This window comes from Anabrus simplex, chromosome 14, assembly GCF_040414725.1.
Source record: "Anabrus simplex isolate iqAnaSimp1 chromosome 14, ASM4041472v1, whole genome shotgun sequence".
NCBI lineage: Eukaryota > Metazoa > Arthropoda > Insecta > Orthoptera > Tettigoniidae > Anabrus > Anabrus simplex.
The window spans coordinates 31,593,952-31,621,556 of record NC_090278.1 but is presented as its reverse complement, the minus strand read 5'-3'; the positions used below and the strand labels follow the sequence as shown (position 1 = coordinate 31,621,556).

At 38.5% G+C, this 27,605-nt stretch overlaps 1 protein-coding gene across 1 annotated transcript in view; it reads right to left on the bottom strand.

Moving 5' to 3' along the window:
• The window catches only part of LOC136885394 (uncharacterized), a 682,520-nt gene that overhangs the window by 462,079 nt on the left and 192,836 nt on the right, over positions 1-27,605 (bottom strand). The gene's annotated exons all lie outside the window — the stretch shown is intronic.

The window sequence follows — 27,605 nt, the reverse complement described above, 5'->3', positions numbered from 1 at the left end:
GCTTTATCTGACCCTGTAATCATTAAAAGAGAAATTCCTCAAGACAGTGCTATTTGAACTTTGTGTTTTCTTATATATATATATATATATATATATATATATATATATATATATATATATCAATGATATGAGTAAAGAAGTCGAATCAGAGATAAGGCTTTTTGCAGATGATATTATTCTATTCAGAGTAATAAACAAGTTACAAGATTATGATCAAATGCAAAATGACGTCGATAATGTTGTGAGATGGACAGTAAGAAATGGTGTGATGATAAAATGGGTTAATAGTCTGGTTGTGAGCTTCACAAGTAGGAAAAGTCCTCTCAGTTTTAATTGCTGCATTGACGAGGAGAAAATTCCTTTAGGGGATCATTGTAAGTACTTTGGTGTTACTACAAGGAAAAATCTTCATTGGGGTAATCACATAAATGGGATTTTAAATTAACGGTACAGTTCTCCGCACATGATTACGGGAGTAATTAGGGGTTGTAGTAAGGATGTAACGGAGAGGGCATAAAAGTCTCTGGTAATACTCCAAATAGAGTATGTTTCCAGTGTATGGGACCCTCACCAGGAATACATTATTCAAGAACGGGAAAAAATCCAAAGAAAAGCAGCTCGATTTGTTCTGGATGATTTCCGTCAAAAGAGTAGCGTTACAAAAATGTTGAAAAGTTTGGCATTGGAAGACTTGGGAGGAAGTAGATGAGCTGCCCGACCAAGTGGTTTGTTCCGAGCTGTGAGTGGAGATATGGCAAGGAATGATAGAAGCAGACAAATAATTTGGAGTCGTATCTTTAAAAGTAGGAAAGGTCACAATATGAAGATAATGTTGGAATTCAAGAGGACAAATTAGGGAAAATATTCGTTCATAGGAAGGGGAGTTAGGGATTGGAATAACTTACCAAGGCAGATTTTCAAGAAATTTGCAATTTCTTTGCAATCATTTAAGAAAAGGTTAGAAAAACGACAGATAGGGAATCTTTTTATTGCTAGTTGATTTCAGTTGCACCGACACAGGTAGGTCTTATGGCGACGATGGGACAGGAAAGGGCTAGGAGTGGGAAGGAAGCGGCCGTGGCCTTAATTAAGGTACAGCCCCAGCATTTGCCTGGTGTGAAAATGGGAAACCACGGAAAAATATTTTCAGGGCTGCCGACAGTGGGGTTCGAACCTACTATCTCCCGAATACTGGATACTGGCCGCACTTAAGCGACTGCGGCTATCAAGCTCGGTGATAGGGAATCTGCCACCTGGGCGACTAGCCTAAATGTGGATCAGTAATTGAAATATAAAGATTTTACTGCAGCCAATGGCATTTAAGATATGTTTACATGACTAATTACATCAAACAGAATTTGGTTAGTAATTGAAATATAGAATCGACATCTTAACGATTATATCCACAACTACGTTATTTGTATTTCGTATACCATTTTTAACACCGTGAACATATGAAATTCTGCATAATGTGAAATTAATGCTCCAAAGCCTCCTAACTAAATTACTAATACGCAAAATATTAATTCATGGCCGCTGACGTAGATATGGGTCATAAAATAATTTCTAAGCTCAAAATATTGTAGGATATCGTGAATTAAGTATGGCGTTGTAAAGCACAATATTCTGGTAGTCATTTTGAAAGAGCTAATGATAATCTCACTGAAGTTTCGTAACGAAAATATGGCTGTTGCAATTCACTTTATTCTGGTAACTAGCCTTAAAAGACAAAGACAATATAAGAAACCATACATCAGTTCGTAAACTCGACAATTTCTATTCAAGTAGAAGAGAAACAGGGAAGAAAAGAACATTTTCTCTCACATAAAACACATCAGACTTGAAGATAAAAATCTTATCGCACAATACATAGAAAAAACCACAGTTGTTACAAAATTCAACACGCAACTTACGCTGTTGATTCACTCGAAATGTTTTGTCTGCGACACAACGGAGGAGGGAAAAAAAGAGAAAGAACAGGTCATGCAAACCCAATATATCACTCTTCAGACTAGACTCCCTCCTTTGCTAATGCTTTTCTTAGAACAGCGTCCTGCATTCTTATACCATGAAGTATTTCCTGAAGAGGCATTCCACCTACAGGGATGATATCTGAAGAAAGGGACAGTAAATGTTTTCCAGATCTACAGTGAGTTGGCTTGTCTACCTTTAATGACACAAACAACTCGTAGAAGAGGTAGAGAAAGGAGAAGGAGGAGAGAAGGAGAATCAGGCAAAGAACAACTGAAGAAGGAGAGACGTTGTGAGGGGAAAGACAGAGATCAAAAAAGTCATTCATCTTCACGTCTGGCAATGGTTCACAGCATTCCACAACTGTACTACACTTGCTAAAATTATCGACCGTTCCGCGTTGTACACAAGGTAAACAGCCTTTTCTTTCCACGCATCTTCCTATGCTACTGCGTAATCTCGAGTGCTTTGAAGGTGGGCAGTGAGTGGTTGTAATGCCTTATCTGGCCCTCCTCTAACAACCGTCTGAATTATCCTTTCCGTCCAGACAAAGTTCGGGGTATACTTCCTGGCACGTAAGCCTATACACTAAGGGTACAACCTTTCTCTTTCTCCCTACTTAATACTGAAGTTAGTGATTTACAGTTATTTCTAACTGTCGGGTTCGAATCAATGTCACTAACCACACAGTTTAGGTACCCTGTCTGCCGATACGACGTCTTACAGTTACCGTTAATCTGGCACTTTCGCACTATGTAGCCATGGTTTATTTCGTGATTTGCAAGAATTAGGTATTACCACTGCAATAATGTTAAAATCATTAGTGCTAAATCTGAGGGATTCATTAAAGCATAATTCCTTTCCCTGCGGGATTGTTGTGGTTTCAGACCACAGAGGGGCTGTCAGGATCTAGATTTTCAGTATGCGCAAGGTAATTGAAAATGCTACGAAAGGAATAGGCAGTTGTGTTTATGTTTCGTAGATCTAGATAAAGCATATTACAGGGTACCGAGGGAAAAGATGTTCACCATTCTGAGGGACTATGGAATTAAATGTAGATTATTACAATCAATCAAAGTCATTTATGTTGACAATTGGGCTTCAGTGAGAATTGATGGTAGAATGAGTAATAAGCAGTCTGGCCTATGCTCACGACTTGGTCTTAATGGCAGTATGTGCCGAAAGCCTGCAGTCTAATATCTTGGAACTTGAAAATAGGTGCAATGAGTATGGTATGAAAATTAGCCTTTCGAAGACTAAACTGATGTCAGTAGGTAAGAAATTCAACAGAATTGAATGCCAGATTGGTGATACAAAGCTAGAACAGGTCGATAATTTCAAGTAGTAGTAGTAGTAGTAGTAGTAGTAGTAGTAGTAAGGTTGTGTGCTCTACCACGATGCTAATATAGTAAGTGAGATTGAATCAAGTTGTAGTAAAGCTAATGCAGTGATTTCTAATTTAGAGCAATTTGAATGCCTTTTGTGTAAATATGGAACATTAAAAAATTAATAAACGTTCACTCAATCCACTTCATTCGAGTTCTGTATCCGGGGAAATATTGTAATTATCCCTGGTAAAATTTTCAAAACTTAAGCCTGAATAGATTGTGCGATATTGGGATACATTTTCTGTCAAATTAAAACTGTCCAGGTGGGGCTTCCTTACTGCTCTTAACTCTTGAGAAACAAAATTGCGGCACCGGGTCGTCTCGGGAGACGGTAAAATGTGGTTAGTACGAAGTAAAACAGAAAAGGTGCTTAAGAACATTGTTTAAACCTTCTTACCACAAGCAGGAATTCTGATTCGACGGCAGTGGCGTGGTATGCGTATCAATTTCATAGTTTCATTTTACTCCAACGGATAGCAAAGGACTTGGACCTCAGTATGTGGCAACCATATCCTGGGTTTTAATTAATTGAAGATCTCCACAGATAAGGATGTATCCAATAAATCATTAATTTTTCAGGAGAGAGGAAAATTATGTTAAGGGTTTATTTCATGGCATTCGAACCAATTTCCTATGCAAGTATACAAATGAATTCATCTATTAAAACAATATTAATGTTGAAAATATATCTTAGCGCACGAAATAGATATAGAGAGATAGATATGGTATATTTTAACTGGCAATGTTAGGGACACGTGTCCCTGTCTTACACTTAACCAGTGAAATACATAAATAACATAAAAATATATAAAATACTGAATAAATGAAAAAAGAGACTGAAACAAATTGCGATGCTACTATGCTATCCTGATGTACATAAAAATAACTATTATAATACACAATATAAGTTAACATTTTGCTTCCTGCGAAGAAATTAACATACAACATACTACAAATTATAGTTTCAATAATAATAATAATAATAATAATAATAATAATTGTACCGGGTGGTACACCTCCATGCCGCTAATCCAAACTTTGCGCCAGTTGAAACTCCCCTACTGGAGGAAGCCTGAACTTTATCTACTGGGTTAATTTTCAAGTTTCTCAGAAGACGTCACTACTTGTAAATTTTGAAGTTTCTGAACTGGGTCGTTTTCGATGTATTTTTGTTTTGCCTGTAGTAAGAAGTGTGGACATTCTCTTCCAGATGGCACTACTGAAGAAATACAATTATGCACCCTAGTGCGAAGTGCAAGAACTATGTTTTTGAAGAAATTTTGTGTTCATAAGTTTGTTATTTGTTAAATTTCTTTCAATAATAATAATAATAATAATAATAATGATGATAATAGGAAGAAGAAGAAGAAGAACCATGAGGAGAAGAAAACGAAGAAGAACGAAGAACAAAGAAGAAAAAGATGATGATGATGATGATGATGATGATGATGATGATGATGATGATGATGATGATGATGATGATGGTGAAGGAGAAGAAGAGTAAATTGAACAACTTCCTCCGTTGTGCAGAAAATTGAAGGACTAAATAGCCCAGAATGACTTCAAATTGTGAGTCCTGGATAGCTCTATCAAACTAAAAAATCAAATTTAGAAAATCAATTCCGGCCTAAATGCAGTTTCGGAAAAACAGCCTAAAATCTTTTGTTTCTTTATTCGTTTTATTTTTCATTCAAACCCTAGCCAAATTAATTCAATTATTTCTGTAACGCGTTCCTGGGTTCAATAACATCATGTGTTTTTTCTCATTTTTTTGAAAAATGTCACACCGAATGTAGTTATAAGGGCTTAAGGGAAACTCTGCATTGGCTCTCATTAGTGCTAATAAACCCCTGTGGTTGGGGGTGTAGAATAACACCCACGGTATTGTCTGCCTGACGTAGGAAGCGACTGAAAGGTCCTTAGCTGAGTCCCGACGTAGCTTCCACTTACTTGCATCAGGCTCCTCACTTTCAACTATCCTAGCCGACTTTCCTGGGTCAACTCTTGTTCTCTTCCGACCCCGCTGCCATTATAATTTAACACAAGTGTTAACATTTTGTTACAGTTAACAATTCTTGATGAGACGTTCATTTTGTTAAATTATGTGTTAAATTTTCTTAAGAGCAGTGATAACAATTAATGTTGTATACAAGAAGCACAATATACAAAACACAACTTAAAATTGTATTTGTTTGCAGTCTTTCATACAATATGTACAAAATGAAGGGCATTTAGACTTGCTTCTTACGAGGATAAACACGCTAGATAATAACATAAGTGAGTTGACTGTTTGTCCATGTTAAACATTTCAAAATTATAGAGTGTAGAAGACGTAAGTTTGAAGCGTTACTGCTGTCTGAAGACTGTTTTTCTACGAAATATATCTGAATACCAAAACCACAATGAACAAGGTACTAGAAGAAACTAAAAATAGGTTAGAGTTTTCCACAGATTGAAACTTATCAGTGTCACCAGTGCAGCAGTTGCCTATAATTCTCAGATATTATGCTTCAGACCCATTGCATGTAATTGCAGGCATCTGTGTTAGTGAGTGCAAAATTGCAAGGAATTCCTGCTGCCATTGCACCATTAACAAGACATTCCATTATTTTCGCCTCAGTGAAAGAATGCCTGAAGACCATTCACAATATACCAATTATCACACTTTTCTGGTGATGTAGGAGCCTTAGATTGCACTCATATAACAACATATTGAATGCTGTGATACAACAGTCCATTCGTTCATTTTTCAAGCATACTCGCATGCTTTCAAATTAAATCTATAACAGTTGACCCGCAGTCATCATAATAACTCTTTTGTTGGCTATTACTACACATGGTTACGCCTTAGCGGTCTCCGCTAACCATAACCTATAATAATGTCTGACAAAATACTTTTTCAACATAACGGTAGGAGCGCTCTATGTAAAGAAATAAAAGACGCCCACTGCCAAGTTAGTTCAGAAATCTCACCGAAACGTGTTAATTTGTCTTTAACTGTTGTTTGGTAACAAATAAAGGAAAGGGTTAAATTAATAACAATTGTTAGTTAAACGGCACAGTACAGTAGTGGGAATCGGAATTTGAATTAACTTTGTAGAATGTTATTCGCTTATTAGTTATTGATTACAATACATACAGTAGTTATTTTTATTATAGTTTATGCTTGGACGTGAAACGAATAGAGGCAGCGGAAATGTGGCTATGGAGGAAGATGACAAGAACTAGCTGGATTGAGAAGAAAACTAATGAAGCAGTGCTTAGAGAAATAAACACCCAGAGACATTTAATAACAACGATAAAAAGGAGAAAAGCGTCAGTTTTCGGTCACATTCTCCGGCATAATAACTTCATAAAGAACTTGTTCGAAGGCAAGGTGATGGGAAAGAAAGGCAGAGGGAAACCACGGAAGAAGATCATTGAAGAGGTAGTTGAGATGATGGGATGCCAAGGTTATGGAGAGATGAAAAGGATCGCAGAGAGAAGAGATGATGATGATGATGATGATGATGATGATGCTTGGGATATTTTTATAGCTGCAAATTCACTTCAAGCTGTCGGACGAATTAACTCTTGAACTACTCATGTGACATGAATTAAATGTATACTGGTACTACATACTACAGTCATGATATTTGGTAAAGTAATTTTTTTAGTAATTTAAAACATTGTTACACAAATTTTCATAACACTTGTCAAATATTTTTTGTGCTTATTTCCATAAATAAATAGCTACATTCATGTCTGTAGTCTAGTGTTAAAATCACTGTACACTAAAACAGAGTGCCAAATTTCATTGGCCTACCATTAATTGTAAAAGAGATAGTGAAATCAATATTCTAAAAATTACAGTTTTAAAGGAGAGCAATTCAAAGTCCAATATCTCTGTAACCTCTACCGATAGACCTATGAAATTTAACACACTGCTTTAATGTGCAATTATCTTAAACATGAACTACAATCAAGAATTTAGTTCTTTATTTATTAAAATAAAGGCTGTAAAATATTTAACAAAATTTATGAAAATTTGAATAACAATATTAACTTTTTTTAACAAAAATTCTTACCAAATTTCCTAGAATTTTTCTACTAAATATAATTATATTAGCCTGCTTTAAAGCTACATACCGTGGGTATCAGGTGTAAAAATATCATTCACGTCGCATGAGATGTTCAGACTTTTTCCCTTCCGATAGCTTGAAGTGAACTTTTAGTCTTAAGAAAGGAAAAAACTATCAAAAGGAAATATAAGTATGAAGTTTAGCCAGTAGATAATACGCTAATAATAATCTACAATCTGCAAGTTGTTCGTAGAGGAATTCCCATCTACCAGCACTTATTATAGCAGAGCAGTAAACAATGCTTGTCCTTGCCATCTCTTGCAACACCACGGCACGGTTCTCACAAAAGACCTACAGGAAATTATTTAAAAATAATTACAGCAATGAAAATTGAGACCAAAATATCGCATAGCTAGAAAAGAATACTTTCTTGATGCGAAGTACATCTGAGATCGTATTATGCACAATATTTGATTAACATATATCTTGTATCCCACATTTGTTCGACAGCAGTGTATAATGCTAATAAGAAGTAGGTGTAGTAAGTTAGTAATACTCAGTCAGTTCAGTTCTAAACGAGCTCTCTTTGCGCAAAGGTCTATCAGTTGTGCTGTTCGATATTTTCGAAACCTTTTGTGAACAGTTGTCGATTTAACCTTGTTCGTATACTTTTCTGTGTTGTACCGGAATAAGTTATTGTAACTGAGACTTTGGTATCGGCTACAGAGTGTAGTTCCGTAGTTACGGAAAAATTAAACCGATTTTAAGTACGAACAATTAATTGGTGTATAGTCTAGAAGCTTAGCCGTTAAACCACGGACGCAGTCAAAGAAAACACATTGCAATAATTTTATAATAATACAACAATAATGTTTAACCCTACCTCATGAGTATACCTCGGATTTTTAGGTGGTAATAGGTTAGAATGCAAAGTAATTTGGTTTGTAGGAACTGTGATGCAACCCGTTGTACCACAATGTAGGAAGAGTAGCACAAATTCAAGGAGTTCTATAGCCTGTACCCCGAACATCTATGCAAATCTCATAGCATAACCGTTGTACAGTGTAGGATATACTTGTTACTGGCTTAAGTAAGTTTGCATTCTAACCTATCAGTACCTAATAATCCGGACTCTACTTATGAGCTTGCCCTCAAGGGGAGTTCCTTCGCACTGAGCGTTATAATAACGTGAGACCTTTATTAGCGAGCAGTCTCAAATAAAAAACCCTTGAGATTCATGAAGAAGTCCATTGTGTAGAGGTGGAATTAACCGGCGTATTGATATAATTTCCATCAATCGGAGACAAAACAAAGCAGAAATCATTGACCCTACAATAAGGTTTGAAGGCTCTGTTTCCCCGCCACATGAAGAAGATAAAGTAAAACAGGATATATGTGCACCAACAATACCCTACGTCCAGAGTGCCTACAGCGTCAGGAACACACAAGTAAGAGGAATGTTTCTGGGCGCTAGAGGGACGATCTCCAGAAATTTTGTCGAATAGCGGCAATCGTACAGAGTGGGGAGAAATCTTCAAGACTAAATATTTACAACTATTATTACACTATCAGTGTGTTCGTAATTTCGTCTCCGACTAAATTTATGTAAAGCACAATTAATTGTATATGTTTTTCCTTTCTAACGTTGCCAGACACCTTTCCTATAATGAATTACTTGATTGCCATTAATGAAAAATATTTTCTTGGTATTCCTTTTAACATAGTTTACAGTGTTGCTCGTGGGCGGAGCCATTTGTACGAAAAACAGTATTTAATTTCCTCCTAATTTCTTTTCGAAACGAACAATTCAATTATTTTTCAAATAACTTGTGAGCCATTCTGTGTCCTTCGGCAAACAAATATTGGTGTCGGAATAAATTTTAAAAATTAACAATAAATTGCATATTATCTTCTTCCTTTCTTAATCTGTTTACCCTCCAGGGTTGGCTTTTACCTCGGACTCAGCGAGGGATCTCACCTCTATAGCCTCAAGGGCAGTGTCCTTGAGCTTCAGACTATGGTTCGGGGGATACAACTGGGGAGGATGACCAGTACCTCGCCTAGGCGACCTCATATGCTATGCTGAACAGGGGCCTTGCGGGGGGATCGGAATATTGGAAGGGATAGACAAGGAAGAGGAAAGGAACCGGCCGTGGCCTTAAGTTAGGTACCATCCCGGCATTTGCCTGGAGGAGAAGTGGGAAACCACGGAAAACCACTTCCAGGATGGCTGAGGAGGGAATCGCACCCACCTCTACACAGTTGACCTCCCGAGGCTGAGTGGACCCCGTTCCAGCCCTCGTACCACTTTTAAAATTTCGTGGTAGAGCCGGGAATCGAACCCGTGCCTCCGGGGGTGGCAGCTAATCACACTAACCACTACACCACAGAGGCGGACTGCTTATTATCTACCTGTTGTAATTCAATTTATATCAGTTTTTCGTAGGGTTTACATTTTATTTGAGCGGGCCCGAAATTTTATTTTGGCAGGCGGGCCCATGTCACATTATTTTGTTACGCCTCCGGCTCTCACAGACGTGCGACCTTAACACGGAGTGGAATAAATCGGGCCCATGTGTGCTACTACAGAGCTTTTACATTTCCACATTGTACGAAATGGAGTGACGAAAGAACTTCAAAATTCCGAGTATCTCCACCTTACTTTGCGATTCATTACTTAAGCACTGATCTACAGACGGTGTTCTAAATGAAAGGAAGGGAGGATATATCACTTCCAAGAAACTCTCTCTGTTTCCGACTCATCTTAATATAGACTTGAGTGAGGGGTCTATATTGTCGGTTACGGCGAGGACGGAGTGAAAGAAAAATTAAAAAAGAAGTGTTGCCTTTTTATAGCGCGGCTGGAAGGGAGGAAATATTGGGCATAGTTTAGTCAATGACTAACCCACGTGTAGGACTAAAATAAACCGAGAGACTTGCCGATCCCAGTTTCAAAGAAATGTTAAATGTGTGACGGCATTATTCCTGCCTAATATAAGGGGCTTGGCACATTCTGATCACCAGTAACATGTGCTCAGTGTGGGAGTTGTTGATGTCTGACAGTCTATGTGGATATTGTGCTCGAACTGGCTGGTGAATTTACAATTACCTCGGAATTTCCGACAGATTCGTGACATGCCTGCAAGTCAGAAAATCGTCTGTTCTCACAGGGGGATGCAATCATCCAATCTACTTTTTAAATGTTGACAACATTTCTTAACAGAATTTTTTTTGCTAGTTGTTTTACGTCGCACCGACACAGATAGGTATTACGGCGACGATGGGACAGGAAAGGCCTAGGAGTGGGAAGAAAGCGGCCGTGGCGTTAATTAAGGTACACCGAGCTCGATAGCAGCAGTCGTTTAAGTGAGTCCAGTATCCAGTATTCGGGAGACAGTAGGTTCGAACCCCACTGTCGGCAGCCCTGAAGATGGTTTTCCGTGGTTTCCCATTTTCACACCAGGCAAATGCTGGGGCTGTACCTTAATTAAGGCCACGGCCGCTTCCTTCCCACTCCTAGCACTTCTCTGTCCCATCGTCGCCATAAGACCTATCTGTGTCGGTGCGACGTAAAGCAACTAGCAAAAAAATTAAGATACAACCCCAGCATTTGCCTGGTGTGAAAATGGGAAACCACGGAAAACCATTTTCAGGGCTGCCGACAGTGGGATTCGAACCTACTATCTCCCGAATACTGGATACTGGCCGCACTTAAGCGACTGCAGCTATCGAGCTCGGTCTTAAGAGAAAAAAGTAGGGGTCCTCATATTACCAACACCAGAAAATTAAGGAATTTCCTCAATTGTGCCAAAAGCTGAAGGGCTAAAGGGCCTGGAAGGAATTCAAATTTTGAGTATTGGATGGTTCTAAGAAAACAAATTTTGAAAATCACTTCCGCCCTAAATGCAGATCCTGAAGAACCACATAAAATCGCTTGTTTCTTTACTTATTTACATGATTCTTTCTGTAATATGTTTCTTGCTTCAGTACACTCAGGCATTTTTGATTTTTCAGACATATCCACGCCGAATTTAATTATAAGAGCTTTATTGAAACTCTGCATTGACTCACATTAGCGCTCGTAGTGGTAGAAAAAACCCAAACGGATAATCTAATTGACCGAATAACGATGACTAAGAAAAAGATTGTAATTTTTAGGAATAAAAAAATGAATACATTCACATACTTTATTATATTTTATTTACCTAAAATTCGTAGCTCATATCCCGGCTTCGTTTCCCGGTTCTGCCACGAAACTTGAAAAGTGGTACGAGGGCTGCAACTGGGTCCACTCAGCCTCGGGAGGTCAACTGAGTAAAGGTGGGTTCGATTCCCACTTCAGCCATCCTGAAAGTGGCTTTACGTCGTTTCCCACTTTTCCTCCAGGCAAATACGGGATGGTACCTAACTTAAGGACACGGCCGCTTCCTTCCCTCTTCCTTGTCTATTCCTTCCAATCTTTCCATCCCCCAGCAAGGCTCTTGTTCAGCATAGCAGGTGAGGCCACCTGGGCGAGGTACTGGTCATCCTCCCCAGTTCTATTCCCCGACCCAGAGTCTGAAGCTCCAGAACACTGCCCTTGAGGTGGCAGAGGTGGTATCCCTCGCTGAGTCCGAAGAAAAAACCAACCCTGGAGGGTAAACAGATCAAGAAGTAGAAGATGAAGAAAAGGAAGCTAGAATACTTTGGCCATATGATGCGGAACAGTACCACCTTCTACGAGTAATACTATGAGGGATAAACGTGGTAGAACTAGACTTGAGCTAGTGGTTTGGGGTGACGAAGCTTACTCTATTCAGAACAGCTATCCATAAACAGGAGAACATACTACTCATCACCAACGTTCTGCGAGGACCCGGCAGTAGGCCACATCTTACACCATGGGGCCATATTAGTAAAGTTTTTAGCATCTGGCTGCCTAAACACTCTGAATTTCGTGACCATCTTCTAAATTCAAGTACCTCACGAGTTTATTTATTTCGCCAAATGCACTTAACAAAATGTATGTAAGGTAGGGGGCCAATATTTCGTCCCCATAGCAGATTTGGACTTGTAGAAATTCAGGAATATTGTGGACAAGGCTAAAAATTTTGTATAGGTTATATATGACTCAATATATTGTCCACTTAAAGGCAAGTTACAATGGAACTGTTATAACGTGAGGTAGTCAATACTTGATATAAATATAAACATTACACAAAGTCTAAACCACTAAAATTGTGTTCGTAATTTCGCCCCCCACCAAACGTACGCCAACGGCCGTAGCCGTGTTGAAACACCGGATCAAGTGAGATCTCCGAACTTAAGCAACATTGGGCGTGGTCAAGATTTGGATGGGTTGTCACGCGCTGTTGGTAGGGGTGAGGGAATGGAGGAGCGGAAAGGAACTGGCCAACCTACCGTACGTGAACTCCGACTCAGGCACACCTCTGCGGAGGTTTTGACCTGCTTACCGAATTTATGAAAACTACAATTCATTTTAAAATGCTTTTCCTTTCTAACCTTGTCAGACACCCTGCCTATAATGAATAACTTGTATATCATTTATGAAAAATGTTTTCTTGGGATTCCTTTTAACATAGTTTTCAGTATTGCTTTACTTGCAGGTTTGTAACCCATTATCTTGTCCCTCACTGTGCGACTCGTTGGCTGAATGGTCAACGTACTGGCCTTCGGCTCAGAGAGTACCTGGTTCGATTCCCGGCCGGGTCGAGGATTTTAACCTTAATTCCAATGGCTCGGGCACTGGGTATGTGTGGTGTATTCAACATCAGAAAGCATCATAGGTAGGTCCCTCATCTTCATAGACATACCGGTCGCCTAATAGGCCGTCTACTAGGAAAAGACCTGCATCAGGTATCTCCGGAGGCCATACGGCATTATTATCATTGTTATTATTGTCCCTCACTGTCTTAATAACTTTTTACATAGACTCCTTATTGCAAGTAATCAACTTCATTTTCCGTATCCAAATTTAATCACTAAGTTTTACAATATTTAAAATTCTTCCACCGTTTTGATACTTTTTGCCTTTTGAAAAATTTCTTTGTCAACAGTACATGTTTCGTTCCTTATTTAGGAACATCCTCAGCTATCATTGTAGCTTAGGTGAATTGCTAAGATTTTAAACACGTTAATTTGCAGGTACATTGATTCACTTAAAAGCTAATAAAATACCAATTAAATTAAATGATATTAAAAACAATGTAGGGGTTAGTGTGTTAATGATATGAGAACGGATGATTGCATAGTTGGTCAGCTTAAAAACTATGTCTATTCATTTGAATAGTTGTTAAAAATTTCATTTTGTTACATTAAAATGTCTGTTTGTGGTTAAAAGTTTTAAAAAATATTTGATCGTAACACTGTTCAAATTATTGAGTGTTTTATCTTCTGTTCCTTCCAGGTAAGTTGTTATATATTATGAGTTTACTTATGGTGCCTTTGATTGTGTCTAATGTGGAACTTTGAAGCTGATTGCTGATCAATTTTTGTGAAGGGAGCTTCGTTTCAATTTCTTGCTGTGTTAGGCTCCAATTCTACTGTGACCCTGGAGGGACGTTTGTTGCTGCTTTGCGTCTTGTATAGTAATGGTGTGTCCAAAAGGCAAAAAAGTATCAAAACGGTGGAAGATTTTCAAATATTGTAAAACCTAGACTCCTTATGCCACTGCTTGCGTTTTCCCATATGAAAATAATAATAAACTTCATAAATAACAAACAAAATTAAGGGGGACGAAATTAGGAACATTCCCTGATTTATCATAATGGCCGCTATATTAACTCATGCCAACCACCTCACTGTATGGATTACACGCCAGCAACTACACCAGATGAATGAAATGCAGTCCAGTATTTCATACACATATCAATGCTCACTCTAGGAATAACAGGCTCTCAATTTGAACCCTGCACTAACTCAGCTCAGCATGAGAAATGAGTCTTCTTAGTACACGGAAACTAAACGTGGTGCACTCAACCATCTCTCACAAGACAACAGGATGAGGCTACGCGTGTGCGAGGTACCAACTGTGCAAACTGAAAATCCCTATGGGGACGAAATTAGGTGCGGGGACAGAATTCCCCCCTCCCCCTACCTTAATAGGTTGTGTTTCCACCACAGACAAGGGAAATGCGGGCTTGAGGTCTGCCAAAAAGTGGGTTTCTTTTACAATGTTCAATTTGATCACCTGCACCAAATTCGTTTAACAATCTATTGAAAGTTTACTGGCTGAAGGACTGATAAAATAACAATACGGTCTCACTGAACCAGTCCGACTCGTTGGCTGAATGGTCAGCGTACTGGCCTTCGGTTCAGAGGGTCTCGGGTTCGATTCCAGGCCGGGTCGTGGATTTTAACCTTAATTGGTTAATTCCAATGGCCCGGGGACTGGGTGTTTGTGCTGTCCCCAACATTCCTGCAACTCACACATCACACTTAACACTATCCTCCACCACAACAACACGCAGTTACCTACACATGGCAGATGCCGCCCACCCTCATCGGAGGGTCTGCCTTACAAGGGCTGCACTCGGCTAGAAATAGCCACACAAAATTAATTATTACTGAACCAGTCAGATTAAACAGAGTGCTCATAACACAGCTACGATTTTTGGCTGTTTAGTGAATACAGCTTTTTCTACATCTCTGCAAGCTCAAGTGTGGTAACGATGTACGTTGTAGCATGCACTCGTGGTATTTTTTCCCCCTGATCTGTCAGTTGAGGACTCTCAGAGTACTGCATTTTGAGAGCCCTTAAGTAAACGTACGGCTAGAACATAGTGGGTGCTTGAGTGGTTCTTGGAGCGAGCAGACTGAAGGGGACAGGACTGCCCTTCTTTAGAATAAGTTCTCCAGTTGACATCAGTCGGCACAGTTAAAATAGTTCTATTCAAAGCTATCATTCATCTCATTTCATGGATGGGAGAAGTAGCATGACTAAGTAAAACTGATGGCAATGTGGTTACGCTGTTGAAAGTCTATAATCCTACATCTCTAGTTAGCCTGATCAGAACAAGATAAGCGGTGATTTATTCTGTACCAAAGGGTAATGAATTTCTGTATACAAATATATGTTGTTGTTTGAGTCATCAGTCCATAGACTGGTTTGATGCAGCTCTCCATGCCACCCTATCTTGAGCTAACCTTTTCATTTCTACGTAACTATTGCATCCTACATCTGCTCTAATCTGCTTGTCATATTCATACCTTGGTCTACCCCTACCGTTCTTACCACCTACACTTCCTTCCAAAACCAACTGAACAAGTCCTGGGTGTATACAAATATATATATACGTTGAAACATGCTCCAACCCTATCTCATAAATGATTATTATTCATTATTTTTATTATTTTCTTCCTTTCTTAATCCGTTTACTGAGCAGGTTTGGCTTCTCCTTCGGACTCAACGAGAGACCCCACTTCTACCGCCTTAAGGGCAGTGTCCCGGAGCGTGGGAATTTGGGTAAGGGGATACAACTGGGAAGGAGAACCAGTAGTTCGCCCACGCGGCCTCACCTGCTATGCTGGACAGGGGTGAAGTGCATGAATTGGAAGGTTTGAAGGGACTGACAAGGAAGAAGGAAGGATGTGTCTGTAGCCTTAACTAACGTACCATCTCGGCATTTGCCTGTAGGAGAGGTGGGAAACCACGGAAAACCACTTAGAGGTTGGTTAAAGGTGGGAATTGAAACCTCGTCTACTCAGTTGACCTCCCGAGGCGTGAGTCGACAAAGTTCCAAATTTCGTGGCAGAGCCGGAAGTCGAACATGGGGGTTCGATTCCCATCTCCGCCATCCTCGAAGTGGTTTTCCGTGGTTTCCCACTTCTTCTCGAGGAAAGTGCCGGAATGGAACCTAGCATAAGGCCACGGCCGCGTCCTTCCCTCTTTCTTGTCTGTCCCTGCCGATCTTCCCACCCTCATAACGCCCCTGTTCTCATAGCAGGTGCGATCGCCTGGGCGAGGTTCTGGACGTTCTGGTTCTCCTCTCCATTTGTATCCCCTGACCCAAAGTCTCACGCTTCAGGACACTTCCCTTGATGCGATAGAAGTGCGGTCTCTCGCTAAGCCCCAGAGAAAAACCAACCCTGGAGTGCAATCGGATTAAAAACTATAAATTGCTGGATATGTTCTTGTTATTAATACTGTCGATGCAATCGTGCCTTTCGTTATCGGTTCGAAGATCCAGTTCGGAGCAAGCCAGGTTCAAGCAGTGTTTATTTTTCACCCTTTGCATGGCCAGTGCCTCTTATTGTAGGTTCATTCATTCTTTGAGAAGCCAGAATCATGTTCTGCCTCCCTCGATCAAAGTAAACACGGACTGCGTCTTAATGTTGTTTCGGTCATCAACTCATACCGCTAGTTGCATTGATGTAGCTCTTTATTCCTCTATCTACTTCTGGGCGCTCGTGATAGCCGACGGATACAGCCAGTAGCTTTTCATCAAAAGTGACATGAAAAAAGCACGTATGATTAACCGACAATAAATTCCACGCCTCTTCGATTCCAATATCACGTGAAACTAGAGGCCCCGCGGCTGTAATCACAATATCCGTCTCCATGGCTAAAAGGTTAGCATGCTGACCTTTGATCCAAAGGGTTACGAATTCGATTCCCAGTCGGATCTGGGATTTTATATTTCAAGAGCTAATTCCTATGGCTCGGGGACTAGGTATTTGTGATGTTTCCCACACTAGAATGACATGAACGGGATTTCAAAGACAAGTGACAGATCTCTTCACGTGGTTGTAAGGATACTTAAGGGTTGTAGTAAGTATGAAGCCGAGACGGCATATAAGTCTCTGGTAAGAGTGCGGTTGTAGTGTATGGGACCCTCACCAGAATTACTTGATTGGCAAGAAACCAGCTCGATTTTTTTCTTCGGGAATACCGACAAAAGAGAAACGTTAACCAAAATATTACAAAGTTTGGACTGGGGAGACTTGGGAGAAAGAAGACCAGCTGCTCGGCTAAATGGCAAGTTCCGAGCTGTCAGTGGAGAGATGGAATGGAATGACATTGAAAAGTAAATAAGTCTGAGTAGTGTTTTTAGAAGTAGGAAATATCAAGTTGAAATACAAGAGAACAAACTGGGAAAAATATTCGTTTATAGGAAGGGGAGCTAGTGATTGGAATAATTTATCAAAGGAGATGTTCAATGTAGAGGATGACCCAGAAGTTCGTAATATTTGATGAGGCAATACTTCACGGAATATTGGGGGTAGTGAGGTAATAATTGTCACACATGACTGGCATGACATGGGATTTTATTGACACCAGAAAATAAAGCTTCACCAACAGTGCCTTTTCTGCCAACGTCATCATGTCGCCATTGCAGGTGCATCTGACGTCCTCTCTCACGACAGCTCATTTTAAACCGTACTCGGGTCTCATGCGGCGTCACTGACGTGTTGCTGTCCAGCGCCATCTGTTGAGCTGTTTGTGCACTCGTTGTTAGTGGCAATAAAACCCCATGTCAAGTCAAACATGAGTGGCCATTTGTACGTGACGTGTAGCTGTCCAGCTCCATCTTTTGGTCATTTTATGTACTTTATTTTGGTGTCAATAAAACCTATATTATGTCAAACATGTGTGTCGGTTATTACCTCTCTACCGCCAATATTCCATGAAGTATTGCCTCGTCAAATGTTAACGAACTTTTGAGTGACCCTGTATCTCCAGATTCGTTGGAAACAACTGACAGGGAATCACTCACCAGGGCGACTGCAGATAGATAGATAGATAGATAGATAGATAGATAGATAGATAGATAGATAGATAGATAGATAGATAGATAGATAGATAGATAGATAGATAGATAGATAGATAGATAGATAGATAGATAGATAGATAGATAGATAGATAGATAGATAGATAGATAGATAGATAGATAGATAGATAGATAGATAGATAGATAGATAGATAGATAGATAGATAGATAGATAGATAGATAGATAGATAGATAGATAGATAGATAGATAGATAGATAGATAGATAGATAGATAGATAGATAGATAGATAGATAGATAGATAGATAGATAGATAGATAGATAGATAGATAGATAGATAGATAGATAGATAGATAGATAGATAGATAGATAGATAGATAGATAGATAGATAGATAGATAGATAGATAGATAGATAGATAGATAGATAGATAGATAGATAGATAGATAGATAGATAGATAGATAGATAGATAGATAGATAGATAGATAGATAGATAGATAGATAGATAGATAGATAGATAGATAGATAGATAGATAGATAGATAGATAGATAGATAGATAGATAGATAGATAGATAGATAGATAGATAGATAGATAGATAGATAGATAGATAGATAGATAGATAGATAGATAGATAGATAGATAGATAGATAGATAGATAGATAGATAGATAGATAGATAGATAGATAGATAGATAGATAGATAGATAGATAGATAGATAGATAGATAGATAGATAGATAGATAGATAGATAGATAGATAGATAGATAGATAGATAGATAGATAGATAGATAGATAGATAGATAGATAGATAGATAGATAGATAGATAGATAGATAGATAGATAGATAGATAGATAGATAGATAGATAGATAGATAGATAGATAGATAGATAGATAGATAGATAGATAGATAGATAGATAGATAGATAGATAGATAGATAGATAGATAGATAGATAGATAGATAGATAGATAGATAGATAGATAGATAGATAGATAGATAGATAGATAGATAGATAGATAGATAGATAGATAGATAGATAGATAGATAGATAGATAGATAGATAGATAGATAGATAGATAGATAGATAGATAGATAGATAGATAGATAGATAGATAGATAGATAGATAGATAGATAGATAGATAGATAGATAGATAGATAGATAGATAGATAGATAGATAGATAGATAGATAGATAGATAGATAGATAGATAGATAGATAGATAGATAGATAGATAGATAGATAGATAGATAGATAGATAGATAGATAGATAGATAGATAGATAGATAGATAGATAGATAGATAGATAGATAGATAGATAGATAGATAGATAGATAGATAGATAGATAGATAGATAGATAGATAGATAGATAGATAGATAGATAGATAGATAGATAGATAGATAGATAGATAGATAGATAGATAGATAGATAGATAGATAGATAGATAGATAGATAGATAGATAGATAGATAGATAGATAGATAGATAGATAGATAGATAGATAGATAGATAGATAGATAGATAGATAGATAGATAGATAGATAGATAGATAGATAGATAGATAGATAGATAGATAGATAGATAGATAGATAGATAGATAGATAGATAGATAGATAGATAGATAGATAGATAGATAGATAGATAGATAGATAGATAGATAGATAGATAGATAGATAGATAGATAGATAGATAGATAGATAGATAGATAGATAGATAGATTGATTGATTGATTGATTGATTGATTGATTGATTGATTGATTGATTGATTGATTGATTGATTGATTGATTGATTGATTGATTGATTGATTGATTGATTGATTGATTGATTGATTGATTGATTGATTGATTGATTGATTGATTGATTGATTGATTGATTGATTGATTGATTGATATTTAGGAATTATGAAGATAAACGTTTCGAAGTTTTACCAAAACTAAGCCGCCAGCTATGAGCCTAAAAACTAGTTAGAGAAGAGATAATCCACGTATTGTACTCTAATGAGCATGTTGGGTGGAAAATTGTTCCTCCAGTATATTAATAAATAGCCATATATTTTAATTAATATAATGATTATAAAAGTTATTCATCCATAGAACGTAATTTGACTTTATATATAAAACACATTTATGAATGTTTGATTGTGTGAGTCCGTATAAATTTACATATAATTTGTAGAGTTAATGAACCATTCGTTAACCGCATCACTGATATTCAAATAATGAACTGTCATTATGATGGGACTTTTCAGGAGTTCATGTAAACTTTCTACCTTCATCTCCAATATGAACATTTTCGTTACGAGCGTTATGACAGTTAAGAACACCTTCTGCTATATTATTATGACACTTCATTATTCACATTACAAAAACTCCAGCAGTTCAATCATGCGTCAGATGAAGGAAGAACAGTGTTAAGTTCTATAGGTTAAAGTGATCTTGGGAATAAATGGATGCCAATTTGCTCTTCTTATTACTCTTATTCTTATTCTTATTCTCTTCCTCTTCCTCCTCAACACTAAGGTTGGTGGGTAACATGCATGTCTTCCCACCTTTTCCGTTCTTTGGCCAACAGTTTCAAGTGGCAATGGGTGTGCTTGCCTTTAATGATGTCTATAAATAGCACGTCTTCTCTTTGTCCTTCCTCCTTCCGTTTTCCCTTCAGGCAGGATGGTGCATGAAGCGAGTGGCCAACGAAGCTATTTCTCCTTCTGTTGAAGGTCCTTTTGAGAACATTCTCGTTTCTGACTATCAGTCCCAAATATTCTTGATATTCGACGCCAGCCCCACATCTCAAAGGCTTTGAGTTTCGTCACTTCCGCTTTTCGCAGGCTCCATGTTTCTGAGCCATAGCTTACAACACTCCATACAAAACTTTTTGCGAAGTGCTTTCGTACCCCATGCCAGTCGTCTTAGATGTTAGTAGACACTTCTTGGAGAAAGCTTCTTTCACCTGTTTACTGCTGCGTTTACTTCTCTCGTACATTCTCCGTCAGATGTTATCAGACTTCCTAGATATTTGAATTCCTTTACTTGATCTAGTTTTTGTCCACCCATCAGCACATTGACAATTTGGTAATTATCCTTTGTACAGGTCTTGGTCTTCTTTTAGTTTATTCTCATGTCGCATCTCCCTTTTAGCAATTCGTTCATCTGATTTAGTGCCTTTTCCAGATCTATTTCAGTGTTTCATTTGAGAACATTTCTAGCCTCCACAACCTATAAAAATTCTATATCTTCCCATCGTCATTATACTCTAAAGACTATATCCAGATCGTTGTTAACTTTTTCTGCCAAAGGTACTTGAATATCTGTTATCGTCCATTCTAGAGATATATCCAACAAATGGCAATATCCTTCGTTTTTTAACATTTCTCTTATATTTCCTTATCTTTATATTAAAGACGTTTACTAAAAATAGATTTGGCAAACCGGTCCGTCCGTTGTAGTGAACCGATTTCTCTTCAGTTCTGTTTTATTCCCTCCGGAATTACCTGCCGGTGAATTATGAGATATTGGTAGGTCTTTATGTTCAGCCAACTTTTAGTAATCATAAAATCGAATCACTAAATGACCACTCCATTAATAGCAGGCGAAGACTAATCCTGAACCGCAATTCATTCTGCGCTTAGCAGGTTGCCAAGTGACTAACACTTTAATTAATATTCTGATACAATGCGTGAATTTCAACCATAATAATGTCACTGCAAGCAGAATTGTTTGATTACTACCTGTGAAGCCAGAGAGTACACGCGATGATGGAAGAATACTCCAGTATTCTCTTGTAGATAATCTTTGGTTCTCTGATCTACCTTCCCAGCCTCTGAATGTACTCAACAGATGGCAGAACTCTTCTAATAACTTATATCCTATTAAGAGAAAACAATATACAGACGGGAAAGTATCAAGTCGACTAGACTTCTGTATGAAAATCAATAATGTGCGTGGACAAACTCTTGAAAAAGAGGGTAGTCAGTCACGGCCAATTGTATGTTGCACTATCTCTGGCAATATCATTTGTTGTTTGAAAATGTTGAGATCCATATACGGCCGAATGGTCGAAGCACAGATAATATTGTACGAATAAAGTGTTATAAATAGAGCCCGAATTTTTATGCATTAATAGGTTAGAAAGCAAACTTACTGAAGCGAGTAGCAAGTATAGTCTACCTTCACAACGACTATGCTATGGGGTGTGCATAAACATTAGGAGTACGGCCCATCAGAACCCCTATTATTTATGTTACTCTTGCTACATAATGGAAGAGCGGATGGCCTACACTTCCTATTAACCAAATTACTTTGCAGTCTAACCTGTTACTGCATAAAAATCCGGGGTTTAGTTATAAAGTATCCTATCACTGGTATTAAATGTTCATAAAGCTATTGAAAATGAGAGGTAAAACAATATGACCGAGGCGAGTTATCTGACCTATTTTTAAGGAGTTTGCATAGTAGCACGGGTCCACTAGTTCATTCTTAATTTCCATTGTTCTTTTATCATCATTGCACCTAAGATTTTCCTCACGATTCTCTGTTCTAGTACTTCATATTTATGTAAACTATAGTACACAACTAGACATTCATTTGAATAAAGATATTCTTGTTTCACCACTGCATTACAGTACCTTATTTTAAGATGTTTGTATAAGCAAATCTTGTTGTAGAAATCCTTAGTAACGGGCGGGCGAGTTGGCCGTGCGGTCAGGGGCACGGGGCTGTGAGCTTGCCTCCGGGAGATAGTGGGTTCGAATCCCACTATCGGCAGCCCTGAAGATGGTTTCCCGTGGTTTCCCATTTTCACAACAGGCAAATTCTGGGGCTGTACCTTAATTAATGCCACGGCCGCTTCCTTCCAATTCCTAGGCCTTTCCTATCCCATCGTCGCCATAAGAGCTATCTGTGTCAGTACGGCGTAAAGCAACTAGCAAAAAAATCATTAGTGATGCCATACGCTTTTTGCATCTTGTGTAACTTTTATTACAGCAGATTTTTCTAAGCAAATTTCTTGAAATATTTTTCCACGTACAATTGTTTACTTCCCCTATTCGACAGATATCTGTCGTGAAATATTTTGGAATTTGAATTTGAATTTATTGATGATTTACATGCCACCGAGGCTGAAAAGCCCCTTTATGTAGCGTCTTCGTATAATACAACACAGGTTTATGAACACACTAACTACATTGTTATAATATTAAAATATTAAATTAAACATTAAACTTAAAAAATTAAAATACAGGTACCAAATTCAAAAAAATTTAAACATAAATTATAGGTATCAGAAGAAAGGATATCATTAAGCATATTTATTATTTTAGACTACAAGGATCTAAGTGATATAAAGTTAAAACAGAGAAACCATTTTCTTAGAAATAGACATATTTCTGATTGTTAGGCACAAGAATGCCTGATCTCAGCCCCTTGCGTACTCCTCCAGAAAGATAGATGTTATGGACAGTTTTAATTGGGTACAGTTAGTGTTATTTGCGAAAGGGTGAAGAGCAAAGGCGTTAAAGGTACACGACGCATTGCAAACAAAGGATTTGTTAAATTTAGTGCTACGATGAAGGGGAATTTGAAGGGTAGTTTTTGTAAACATATCATCTCAGTTATGTACTCACTTCATAGGTTTAAATGCATTATAAAGGTAGGATGGAGTTTTCAGTTTGAGAATTTTGTGAGTAGCAACGGCTACTGAGATTTACCGACGTTCATGGTGTTTCAACCATTGCAGCTGTATGTAATAGGGTCTTATGTGTTCATCACGCCTGGCATTTGCAACGTAACGAACACATGCGTTTTGTACCCTCTGTAGCTTGATGTTCAAAGATTCAGATAAGTCGTTGTATACGACTGATCCATAGTCAATTATTAGGAATATAAGACTTTGAACAAGTAGTTTTCGCATGAAAGGTGGTGTACATGATACGTTACGTTTCAAAACATGCATGGATGACACAACTTTTCTGATCACATTTGACGTATGATCAGACCAGGATAGGGTTCTGTCGAAAATTAGTCCTAGATTGTTAACGGTGTCACTATAATGGATATCTGAATCTAGACTATTTATTGCTGGGAGTGATTTGAGATCAACAGTTTCAGTAGTTTTGTGTAACCTATGCAAATTAGCTGGGTCTTAGCTACATTTAATTGGAGGTTATTTTTTGCGCTCCATTCGATCAATCGAGAGATGTCATGGTTGAAATGCGTTATACAAGAACGTGCGTTAGTGGGACTAAAATGGAAGTAAGCTTGTAAGTCATCAGTATACATGTGAAAGGTACTGCTTTTATAGACTTCAGAAACGTCATTCATATAAATAGAAAAATATACAGGACCGAGGACTGATCCTTGTGGTACGCCCCACTTTAATGATTCCCAGCTAGAGGATCGTCCGTTAACAAACGTGGCTCTTTGTGATATATTTTACAGATATGATTCAAACTCAACAGAGCACTGTGGGAGAATCCAATTGACTACAACATAGCAAGAAACAACTCATGATTAACAGACTCAAATGCCTTAGAAAAATCAAAGAGACATAAGATAGTAAGCTGCCTTTTAAAGGTGGCCGCTCGTATATCATCTGTAACTCTCAGCAGAGCAATAGTAGTACTATAGCCCTTCTTGAAGTCATATTGGTGGGGATTTAGAATGTGGTATTTAAATGCATTATAAAGATGGGATGGGTTCTTCAGTTTGAGAATTTTATGTGTAGCAACGGCTACTACACATTCCAGGGTATTAACGTTTACATATCTGCTCATGAACATTTTCTAGTGCCTTACTAAGTGCACAGAGGATGTTGTTAGGCATAAAATCACTACAGACTGCTGGTATTTCCTTTTTGGGCACAGGACGTATCTTGGCACACTTCCATTCTGAGGGATAAACTCCATTCTGTAGAGAGAACTTAAATAAATGCACGAGTGCAGGAAGAAACATGTAAATGCAGGTAGAAATCATGGATATTGATATATTATCTGGACCGTTAGCTTTAGTTCGAATTGATCTGACTACTTTTTCTACCTGCGAAGGGTGTACGTACATAAAATAGAATTTATATCTGTTACTTGGAGTGAGAAATCTATGATGTTCGGCAGTTTCTGATACTTACGTAGAGTTTAAGATAGAGACTGATGCCATATAATATTCACTTAATTCAGATGGAGTAACAAGCATCTGGCTATCTGGAGAGTGACTGACTGCAATACCAAGTGATTTTGCAGCACGCCAAGAAGCTGAGGTGCTCTTACAGTTACAGAATATAATGTACATATACTTCACTTACGTGTTTCTAATGACTTGTTTTATCTCGTTACGCAAGATCCTGAATTTCTCGTAATCATCTGGAAGTTTTGTTTTAATAAATTTCTTCGTGGCTCTGTCCCGTTTACTTATCAATTCCTTAATACGCTTATTGAACCAGAATTATTTTGTGGGGTGCAAGCTTGTCATAGAGAGAAAGTACAAAGCTGTTGAAGAGAGACGACATTAGACTGGAAAAACACATTCCAGGGTGATAATTCAGCGTCAGCACGAAAATTGTTTATGTAAAATTTACTGAAGTCTCGAACAATAACTTTTTTAGGATATTATGTTTCTATTTTTTTTAAATTACGGAGATTCTTTGAACATATTTTGCTGGTTATTTCTTCTTCTTTTCATGATATTATTCGTACAAATTGTACAATTTTCTTTACGTCGCACGGACACAGATAGGTCTTATGGCGACTGTGGGAAAGGAAAGGCCTAGGAGTGGGAGGAACGCGATCGTGGCCAATTAAGGTACAACCGCAGCATTCTCCTGGTGTGAAAATGGGAAACATCCGAAAACCATCTTCAGGGCCGCCGACAGTGGGATTCGAACCCACTATCTCCCGGATGCAATCTCACAGCTGCGTTGCCCTAACCACACGGCCAACTCACCCGGTATATTACATTATTTAATCCATATCCTCGGTCCTCGAAAGATGAGAACGCTCCCTACTTTTGACTATCGCTCTATCCAATCACCACACGAACATCAGTTTTAACAACTTACGTATGGCATTCTGTTATTTTATTTTGCACGTCTGCTTCCGGTCGAGGCATGACTAAATGTTTCTTCCTTCTTTCTCTCTGCTCCTCCTGTGACTTTTGCCGCGGTTGTTCTCTGTCTCCCTCGCGTTCGCTCATTAAAACTTGTACAGAGCGAGGGAGCGAGCAGACAGCCTTCAGCCCCGTCATTAACGACGAGGTGGTTACTGTAACACGTTCTGCTCGCAATGGCCACTTTTTTGTTGCCTTCAACTTTTGGAACTTGCTCTCTATATTATACAGCCGCTGATGGACTGGCACAGACGGAAATATTGTGCATCATACGGCTCGACCTGCCTTTTATCATTAAAAACCTTCTCTCGCAATGAAATAGTCAAGAAGAATGAGCAGACAAAGTACACGTAATTGCAACAAGAAGACAAATTACTGTTCACTGGATTACCTCTCCCAATGACGTACAACCCTTTACCTCCTTCCTTCTTCTTGTTTCGTATAGGCTGACTCATCATCATCTTCTTTGCATTTTCCTATTTACGTGGGGTCTGCCTTCTTGCAGTGTTTCCTCCACTTCAATCGATCCATAGAGTCCCAGGGGTTGAGTTATGTGAGCCGCATACCATCTCTTACCCTGTCCAGCCAGCGTATTTGAGGTCGCCTTCGAGGTCGGCGACCCTCCACGTTCAGCTGAAGTGAGATTTTACTGCTACATCGCAGGCGTGAATCACACATGTTGTCAGTGACTGGGTTAGTCTTCAACTTTTTCCGTACTGCATCGTTCTTCAAGTCTCGTGTATGCCTAGTAAGGACCACGATATTCAACTATTCCGTTTGGGGTGGGTTTAGATGTTTGACCCATAAATGAACTAGGTCTGGGAGTGTTGTTCCTTCCTTTTGTATCTGTCATCCTTCAAGGTGGTTTACCGTGGATCCTCTTTCGTTTAAGCATCCTACTGAGAGATGTCCGGTCTTATAAATATAATTTTGTTCCTCCAACTTCCTGTAGATTTTTGTTTACTTCCATCAGTGATGGAAGCTTGGCCTTCCTCGTTCGCCAGTAAGCGAGAAGCTGGTTGGTCAAGCTGGCATGATGCATTCTGTAGACATGTTCATAAAATTTACCTGGACACGACCGTGATGTTGTCACAGTATTTTTAGAGCTCTTGGTTGGTTTGAATTTGGTATTCGTTCCCCTTCTTGACTGTTCTTAATATCCTCCTCAGTCTTTTCTATCTCGTCCGTGTACTTTTCCTGGTGAATATTAGACACTCCGAAATCAAGATAGATGACTGTCTGGTAGTGTTGCGGGAGACACACTTTTTATCGTAGGTGTGCCAGTCCTAGCTTATTAACTCGGATTGATAATGCTACTCTTTCAGAGAGATAGGGTTCCAGCGATTCTCGGAGGTACTTCAAC